The sequence below is a fragment of the Engraulis encrasicolus genome, chromosome 18, assembly GCF_034702125.1.
Source record: "Engraulis encrasicolus isolate BLACKSEA-1 chromosome 18, IST_EnEncr_1.0, whole genome shotgun sequence".
Classification (NCBI taxonomy): Eukaryota; Metazoa; Chordata; class Actinopteri; order Clupeiformes; family Engraulidae; genus Engraulis; species Engraulis encrasicolus.
In genome coordinates, this window is record NC_085874.1 from 11346505 (window position 1) to 11356853 (window position 10349).

A 10349-nucleotide genomic window follows, 5' to 3' on the forward strand; every position below is an offset into this window, starting at 1 on the left:
ACCGGTGTTCTCCTCAGTTACTCTACTACAAGTTGGTAGTAAAATCTTCTCATTCAAACCACAGAGAGACTAACCTGACTTACGCCATCTGGCTGCATTTCACCAAACTACACGTGAGGGCAATGCAGTTTCCTCACGCAACTATCTGAAGACTGTGAAAATCAGAATTTTGAAACAAATGAGCCAATTAGGACTGCCGTACAGGATTTTCCATATGCGCAGCATTAGGGCTCTTCTTCCACCTGTCATTCTCAGCTCCGTCAAGGGTCGCGTTCAATGTGAGTGGCTGACATGGCTAGGGTTGGGTATCGAAAGGGTTTCATTCAATACCGGTGCCAAATCGATAATTTTAAAACGGTGCCGGTGCCTAAACGGTTCTTTTTTCGTACTTTTAAAAATAATAATAGAAATAAAATAACAAAAATGTCACATGGCATGTCATTAAAGATGAGAACAGGTTATTAATCCAATCACATGCAAGGATTTTTGATATGGCGGGCCATTCAAAAATGTGTATGTTGTGGGAGCTTGTTCCCAGATGGTATTGTGAAGACAAAGGTGGAACATAACTGCTGGTCAGAGTTAGGTGGAGAGACAGCCCACTCATCAAAACTCACTTAGAAGGTCTCTAGCCCATTCAGAAGTACCATACCTTTTACCCATCTATGTCAGCCAGCTTAGGAAAATTGTTTTAACTAGAATGCACTCTGAAAGTGCAGATCTCCGCCAAGGAAGCTGTTTGATAGACTATGTCACTCAATTTTCATTTTAAGTCTTTCTGCCTTTTTGTGGAGCTACGTACAAACTGGAATGTCAACATTCGCCTTGTCCCGCAATTCAATTTGCGGTCACTAGGGGCGTCTAGATTTGTATGCAAGCAATGGTGAAGAATCTTTTATAAAGTCCTGGTTTCGGTTCATGATCCAGATCACCACCACTTAATCACTTGTTCCTTGGGTCATTTCCAACAACTCCACAAAGTTTCATCCAAATCCGTTCTCAAGTTTTTTAGTTATCCTGCTGACAAACAGACAAACAGACAAACCAATGTGACCATCCTACCATCCTCCTAGGCGGAGGTAAGAAAATGAATTAATGGAATGTCTTAAAAATAATGGAATTAGGTGATGTATAGCCTACTGACCTACAAAGGCAAAGTGCAGTAACTACATACTTTGTCAAAATTGAGTTTAGACTTAAAATTGTCTTCATTTCACCTCCTTATAGTCCAAATCTGTCCCATTTTAGAGATACTGCTATGCCAAATTGGACTGTTTCGCAAATGGCTGTTTTATTCAGAAAGCCGTTTGTAAACAAAACAAAAAACTATGATAACAACACAGCAATCCGACCCGAGCACAGCCCAAAACAGGCAACAGAGCCACAAAACCTTTACGTAAGAGAGGAGGATGTCCACCAACAGCATCCACCAACGTACCCCCGCCCAATACCCACCCCTAACCCCCCCTGCAGCGCTTGCCACTCAGCCGCAGTGAGAGGGTGGCGGTTTCGGTGACGTCTGGGGCCCCATCAGCCCTGGCTGTCATGCCGGCTTTGGATCAATACGCCACCACCGCTGGCCCGGGGCAACGAAGATGTCATGACCACTCGACTCCGGATAGTTTATTTGCGGTCGGGTGGTCGAGCGGTCTGCTGGTCGGGGGCGGGGGGGACTCGGCGTGGCCCCTGACTCATAGCGTGCACACACACACATGCCACCCGATCTGCCCCCACAGCTCAGCACTGCACTGCACATCTGCTCCTCACTGGGGCTCTGCGTGGACCATGTGTTGCCAAGTGCCTAAGCACACACACACGCACACACCCATGCACGCACACACACACATACACGTACACAGACACACACGCTGTATGTACACTCTCTCTCACCTACACACACACACACACAAACACACACATGCACGCACACACACACACACACACACACACACACACACACACACACACGTGCACTCACACATGCGCACCCTCACACACACAGATGCACACGTACACACACACACACACACACGTACAAAGGCACACACGCTTGCTTACACACACACACACACAGGTACACAGGCACACACACTCACACACACACACACACACACACACACACACACACACACACACACACACACACACACACACATACACACACACACATGTGCACATTCATACACACAGACGCCCGCACAGACTCTCTCTCTCTCTCTCTCTCTCTCTCTCTCACCGCACACACACACACACACACACACACACACACACACACACACACACACACACACACACACACACACACACAGACACACACACACTCTCTGTCTCTGTCTCTCTGTCTCTGCCTCTCTCTCTCTCTCTCTCTCTCTCTCTCTCTCTCTCTCTCTCTCTCTCTCTCTCTCTCTCTCTCACACACACACACACACTGTTGGAAATGTCGGGGCTTTTTGCCCATCCCTGCGTGTTCTTTATTCGAGGTAAAGAAGGCAAACAACTCAGTATTCAAGTATAATAAAAATGCAATGATTTAATTCTGAAAAAGTATAAGTACAAAAAGTGGTAATTTGTCAAAGTTTAGACAACGAGTAGTAGAAGCATAACAGAACTCTGGAGTTTCCTAGTCTTGACTGAACCTGACCGATAACAGTATCCTCTCAGTCCAAGATTTGGGAACTGACCTGATTTTCCCTTAGTGTTAGTTTCCCTGTGTGTGTGTGTGTGTGTGTGTGTGTGTGCCTATGTGTTTCTTTGTCATTTCATGTGTGTGTGTGTGTGTCTGTGGGAGTGTGTGTGACTGTTTAAGTACCTATCAGGCACTAATGGGTGAACAAAAGATAGAGGGACAGAGAGGGATGAGAAGTCAGAGGGGGTCCATGAGAGGGGAGAGGGGAGAAGGGAGAAATAGTGAGAAAGTGCAGAGATAGGTGAGAATGATGGATAAGGCCTAAGCCATGTGAGTGTGTGAACAACTGTGTTTGTTTACAAGTGTCTAGGTGTATTTATGTGCCTTGTAAAAAGTGTGTGCACGCCGTCTTCCGGTCCAGCAATCTCCCTCTCGTCCATCCTGGTCCTCCTGACATTACTTAGGGTGGGGTGGTATTGGGCATTGTTTTCCTGCTTAACCCTCCTGTTATCCTTGGGGTCTATTTGACCCCATTCAATGTTTAACACCTGAAAAATACATGAAGTACATATTTCTTCTGCCTTTGATGACTTTTCCTAAATAGATGGGATTCATGTGAAAAAAGTGAAATTTCCACAAAAATGTTTTTCCTAAGGGCTGTACACATTTTGGTTACACCCGTGTTCCTTGGGGTCAATTTGACCCCAATTCTTTCAAGTGTATAAAACATAAATGGAACATCCATATTTTGCAAATAAATGTTAAAATCTGTTTAGATAATGTGAAATACATGAAAATAAGCTATTCAGCCATGTTTCTTCTGAACATTTTGCTTTTGTTTGGGCCCTGATAAATAAAAATACTAATGATATTGGGGAGGCCTAAAACTAATTCACGGCAACATTTTGGACAGTGGTGGCTACTACAGCATTGACATTTTGACAAAATCCACCATCTGAACCTTGTTGTACCTATAGCACCATCATTGCACCCCCACAGCAAGTCACCCCCCCACCCCTGTACCCTGGGAGCTAGTATACGTTTGCACCCTCCCACTACACACACACTACAGTAGCATAAGATGGGTCACATATAGTCAGCATTGCTGATCCATTGAAGAGAAGCTTTATGATTGTGATCCACTGATTGTGAAGACTGAAATGGACTGTTCTGATGGTGACAAGCCGTTGTACTTCTTTAGATGAATGCGATCTCAAGGTTGGTTGCTATGTTGAGAGATATAATGGTGCAGGTCTTCAGTATGTTGTTCCAAATTGACATGGTTGTCTGCAGCATTGGTTATAAACTGGTGCTACCTGACATGGAGAAGGCAGGACCTTCCAGGAACAGAGGACATACACATTGACGTCCATACCCCAAGTTCTCCAGTGGGCATAAATAGTGAATAGAAGTAAACATATAATACAAGTTGCTAGCCCTGTTCCTTCAAACCTTACCCCACTACCATGAACATGTAATGTGTCTACAAGGAGCACATGCAAACCTTTTCTTCCTCATATGCACGGAGCGCAGAAATAATGATGACAATGATTTTCTCTGATATTCCCAAAACTCATTTGGTTGGCAATGTATCCATGTTCTTACCTAACTATTATACTTGTGTTATAAATACACATTCAAACATTCAAAGATTCAAGAATGCTTGACTTAAAAAACCTTCTGGATGTTTGGGAATATGTATATTTATTTTAGGATGAAATTGACCCATATGGTAGTAGACAGATAATGTCCTTGATAATTAAATTAGTTTTTTCTTTTCAAATGTTATAAGTAATATAAATTCATGTTTAGGCAGCATATGGAGCCTCTAAAATTTCAATAATATGTGTCCATCTGTTTTTAGACCAATCAATGACATTTTATTGCTATTTTCTCAAAATTTCGCCTAGTCATGGATTAAGTTTTTTGTGTGTGTGGGCTATGGGTGGAGGATATATTTAAAGGCCTTTTTATGTCACCAACAGATCAATAACACATAACTGAGACATAAATATGTGCCAAAGAGTTGTTATCTACTGATTTTGTAGACATTTAAGTGGATGGGGTCAAATTGACCCCATGGATCACAGATGTTTCAAAATTTGAGGGTAAGAGGAGGGTTAAGAAAGAAACCAACAGAGAACACAGAGCATATACACTACATAGGCCTACTAACATTCATTGACTAGACCCACCCATATGTCAGGGGTACTGACATTTCCTGGTGCCCACTCCCAGACCCTGACCCATCCTTCAGGTCAGGGCCGGTTATAAGCATAGGCCGGCTAGGCGGTCGCCTAGAGCGCAATGTGAAGAAAGAGCGCCGAAATGGCGCTCTCCGATGCGTAATTTTGCAATATGGAGGTTTTTTATGAAGTCGCAATCAACAAAGCGTGGCGAAAGCGCTCCTCACGGCAAAGCGCCCCTCAGCCAATAGTAATATCGCTTTCAACTGTCTCTGGGAAGTCTGTGAACCAATAAACAGACAGTCCTGAGAAAGGGGGCGGGACGAGTGACAGCGTGCGATCTATTTTTAATTTTGAGACTCATTCGAGAGACAGAGGGCAAGCGCGAACAGCAATGCTGTTCTGCTGGGTGGAGAATTGTTATGTTCTCATTAAACCAGTCATTGCATGATGCAGGAGTTGCAGAGGGTGTTTTGGAAGTATGTGGTTTAATCAGCAACCGTTTGTGGTAATGTAAAGCCTAATAGTTATGAGGCTACTGTTTGGAATTAGAGGGAAAAAGAGCTTTGCTTTTGATCTGAGAAATCGCTAGTTAGCATGCTAACATTAGCCAAGTATGCCAAGCAATGAAATCCAGTAAAGTAGCTGTTAGTAGCCTACTCACTAACACCCACCTGACATCATAATACTTGCTTAGGTGGACCAGCAATGTAAAGTAAGACTGGTGCCATGTTTAAAACAAGTTTAGCTGCCATATCTCCTTCCATCCACTTGAATGAATTACCTGCTTGTTGTAAGCTTAAAAAAAAACATTGTTTCCAGACCAGAATGACATATAGGCCTACATTAATCATGTAAGAGAACCATGCACAGCATGTTTTCATGCTGAGTGATGTAGTATTGCAGACAAGTGAGGCTATTTACTATATTTTGTATATTATGAAATTCAAAAGTGTGACAGCTTTTCTCCCTTTCTCTCACCCTGTCCCTCCGGTTCAAACACATAGATAGCCCCCTTCTCATTCTCCTACTCACAAATGCACCACTATTTCCAGTACAGAAATGAAATTGGTTTGGAATCATAGACAGCACAAATGTGTAGCTTATTAAAATTGTTATGCTGCCATGCTTTGTGATGCTGTAGGTAGTGTAGATAGGCTATCAATGCAGACCTCCTTGGTAGGCCTATTGTCTACACATGCATTTGACATGCAAATGTACTGTACCACTCTCCTGGCATTTCAATTCCATTTTTTTATAATTCAAACACATTGATAACCTCCCTCTCATCTGGGGTTGGGGGCACCACCACCATTACATCCAAGACACCACACAGTGAAGGTACTTTCATGCGACTCAATCTGATGTGTTGGTCGGCTGTCCAAAAGAACCAGAAATCCATTTGATGCAAAACAGTTATTGTTCTTGATGCTATTTAGTTAAGCTTACTACCGGTATTACTCTTGTGTTCTGTAAGGTATTAAAAAAAAAAAAGGGGGAGGGGGGGGGGGGGGGGGGTCAGAACTCACACTCGCCTAGGGCGCCAAATAAGCCAGAACCGGCCCTGCTTCAGGTCAGAGACAACGGGAAGTGTTACCGGTTTGTGGCAGTCCCTGTAATTCAGATTAGGTTAAATGATGCTGCCAGACCCTGCTCCTAAACAAATTGCAAAGGGTATTATTAAAATAAGGTTACACAAGCTCAAATGGGTTAAACAAATTCCACAGGGACAAGGGTTCCACCAGGCCTGTAACAACCACAAATGGTTACTCACGAGTTCATTAGTTGAAACCACATATGATTATATTTCCAATATAATGATACACACAAGTATGAACACTGATTTCTATTTATAAACTAATGAACATTCTATAAGTATTTCCTAATTATTAACAACTAAACTGCTTTGACAAAAAGGAAATAGGTTAAAAAAGGATATTTAAAAAGGATATTTCTCTCAACATACACACACACACACACACACACACACACACACACACACACACACACACACACACACACACACACACACACACACGCACGCACGCACGCACACACACACAGGGTTCACCCACAGTTTCTCCTATACAGGAATCAAACAAACCATTTTCTGATCAGAGTTGAATGAAGTGTTAGGAGAACATCTGTAAGATTACTTGGACTTCTACTTCACACAACCCTGCTGTGTGTGTGTGCGTGTGTGTGTGCGTGTGTGTGTGTGTGCGTGTGTGTTTCTGCCATTGCCTATGGCTGAAGTCACTGAGTTCCTATCCATCAGTTATTATATATCCCTTCTGTTTAACCAAAGTCTGAAGCTCCTTTAGCCTATTCCATTGATTCCCAAACTGTACGCTGGGGCCCACTGTATTCAAAGTGGGCCTTGAAATTATTTTCTGAAAATCAATATACGTAGTGTGTGTGTGTGTGTGTGTGTGTGTGTGTGTGTGTGTGTGTGTGTGTGTGTGTGTGTGTGTGTTGCCATTGACAATTTATTTGATATGTTTATGGGTCAGAGCGGGAACTGAACATTTGTGAAAATGTCAAGTGGGACCCCTGGCTTAGTTTTGTTTTTCATGTGTTTTAATGGTGTTTTTTTGGCTCTCTTATATAACATGAATTTTAAAATCATCTGATAAACTTTTCGATTACTGCAAAAGCAGTAAAGCAAAGTCCAACCTCCTTGAGGAAACTGAGAGTTGCCAAGTGTTCTACTCAGCTTTCTGGTCACAGAAGGGATGAAACAAACGTTAAGAATTTAAAACTGACTAAAAAAAAAGAACACACTCGTTTTGCTTTAACAATCTGCAAAAGTTGTGAAAGTGCTGTTCAAATGACTCTTCAACAATTCAATAATTAGGCCTATCCACTCATCTGTTGCATAGTCATTTATAGGCATCGTATAAGGAAAAGGCAACAAGAAATTCAAAATGATCATGTGTTCTGCCATTCCGGAGGGGAAATCATTCGGTATCGATGTATGCTTGTCTTGAAATGACAAAGTTAACACGTGCTGTGAACAACCGTCTTTCTACCGCTAGGCGCCAGTGTACACTAAGGCGTGATGGTTCACTGAGCATGAGGGAGTCTGAATGGTGACTGTGGATTGTGGGCTACGCCGTGAACATATGAAACTAATAGGCTATCAAAGTCATAGGCATGCTCGTCAAATGTGCACTTTCCTTTTAAAAATATAGACCGTCCATTGCCTTTCATCTAAACGGTGACTCATATGCATTAAGTGACATTCAATTATAGAGATGTGCAGTGAAGTGAACCCCATCCATCCGTTATAAACATAACGTTTAGGCTAACTGCTCAATTATGTCGAGCTCCTAGCTCGTGTGTGTTAGTGCAGAGATGGCACGTCTGTAAATGACTTGCCGGCCGGCCTGCCATGTCTCTTGCGCTCTCTGCCCAACGATGCCGAAGTTAGCCTACCCAGCTCCAGGTGCACCGGCACCACCAAACCATCAAATAATTGGGAGGTTAGGACACAAGTTTTGCTGTATCACGTAATATTACATGACGTCTTTCACGACCCATGTGTAATCTCTCTCTCTCTCTCTCTCTCTCTCTCTCTCTCTCTCTCTCTCTCTCTCTCTCTCTCTCTCTCTCTCTCTCTCTCTCAGGCAAGGAGCATGAGAGACGGGGAGGGGAAGGGGAAGACGTGGAGAGCAGATCACGACACTTATCATTCTCTCTTCGCAAATGTCTGTCAAGGACCATGATGTGTTGTATACTATTTTATTTATGTCGTTATCACCGATGTTTCCTCCTTGTCACCCGCGGCATCCCATTTCTCCCTCTCTTCCTCTCATTCCAAGGCAGGGAGAGCCTCACTTTCCTCCTCTCCACCACTCTTCAAATTCTTCCCAAGTTCTTGACAGATTCGTAACCATGTGGGCTATTCCTGCCCCCCAGGTTGTAGCCTATTTATTTATTGTCTCCTCGCTCGCGCACACGCGCGCGCGCACGCACGCACGCACGCACGCACACACACACACACACACGCACACACACACACACACACACACACACACACACACACACACACACACGTAGCCTACACACCGCGCCACCCATCTGATGGGGCGCTACAAGTGCTGTCCGACTGAAAGGAGGTAAGCGTAATACTGTATCGGTATCCCATCACTCTGCAACGAAATAACAATCAATGACAGATACGTTGATAATGAAGCAGTCGGTCAGTCCTACTCCAAGGAATAGGTGGCATCTGTGACTAGCCGACAATATCGTAGGCCTATCACATTACCTTTTCTGTCAATACAATGTATTGACTGTGTCAAGTTGGTTTTACTAAGTTAGTAAATATTGCATATAAAAGGATGCATTTTTTTTCCCCAAGCGTCATTCACGTCCAAAACATTTTTCGAGGCCATCCGAACCCATTCCATAGAGCTGTCAGAGCTCGCGCCCTCGTTCCTCGTGGCCAATTATTTTCTTTGCGGGATAACAAAATAGCGAACTGCATTATCTAGCGCCAGTCGAGACAGAAGGGAGGTTGCCGCGAAAACGCCCCCCCCCCCCCCCCAACTCGTTTATGCACACCCATCTTTCTGGTGTGTGATGAGTGCATCTTTGTGCTCTAGATTAGAGTATTCTCACTAGCAGAGTTCCACATCCGCCGAGGTCTTTGCTTATTAAGTTTTTGTGACCCGATAGAGATAGAGTGATGTAGGGGGAGGGGGCACTCTCACACTCCTGAGAGAGAGAGAGAGAGAGAGAGAGAGAGAGAGAGAGAGAGAGAGAGAGAGAGAGAGAGAGAGAGAGAGAGAGAGAGAGAGAGAGAGAGAGAGGGCGTGTAAACTCCATCATTCCTTCCAAGGATTAAGGTTCTACGGGGAAAGCGGCATTTGGCGATGGTTCAACTAGTCAGGTAGGGCTAGTTCTGTTATCTGTCTGCTCATGTTGTGAGTTGTGTGTGCCGTGGCGTTGGGGTCTCCTTCTGCAGGCGCGAGCAGATGTTACATTCCAGAGATGTAGATGGGTGATTTGAATGAGTTCCGGCGCGAGTCTACTGTCACTGTGCTCAAATAATACGCCAAGAAATGCCCGCGTGAGCGACTGGCCAGTGGTAAAAGGCGACGATTCCTTTTATTCCTTCACGTCCGGGGCAGTTTGTTTAATTGGACAGTTTGGAAGAGACGAGCGTGCCTCATCAGACACAAGAACCGTGCTACGCCAGGCGTTTAGGAACTGCTAGACCGTGTTGTCCCTAGCAGGAAATTCCCTGCTGCTTCGACAGACGTGAGGAGCCAAACCAGCGACAAAACGTGAGTCATGTGGCGTTCCTGTCTCTGGGACTATCGTGCACCTGCTGTTGTTTGACAACTAAAAAACTTAGCGCACCGTGACCGGACACACACACACACACACACACACACACACACACACACACACACACACACACACACACACACACACACACACAGTCTCTCTTTCTCGAAACCTTCCCCTCCGAGTTGAACCGAACGAAGGCTGCTTGGCGGGAAAGGGGGAGAATTGAGCGTAGGCAG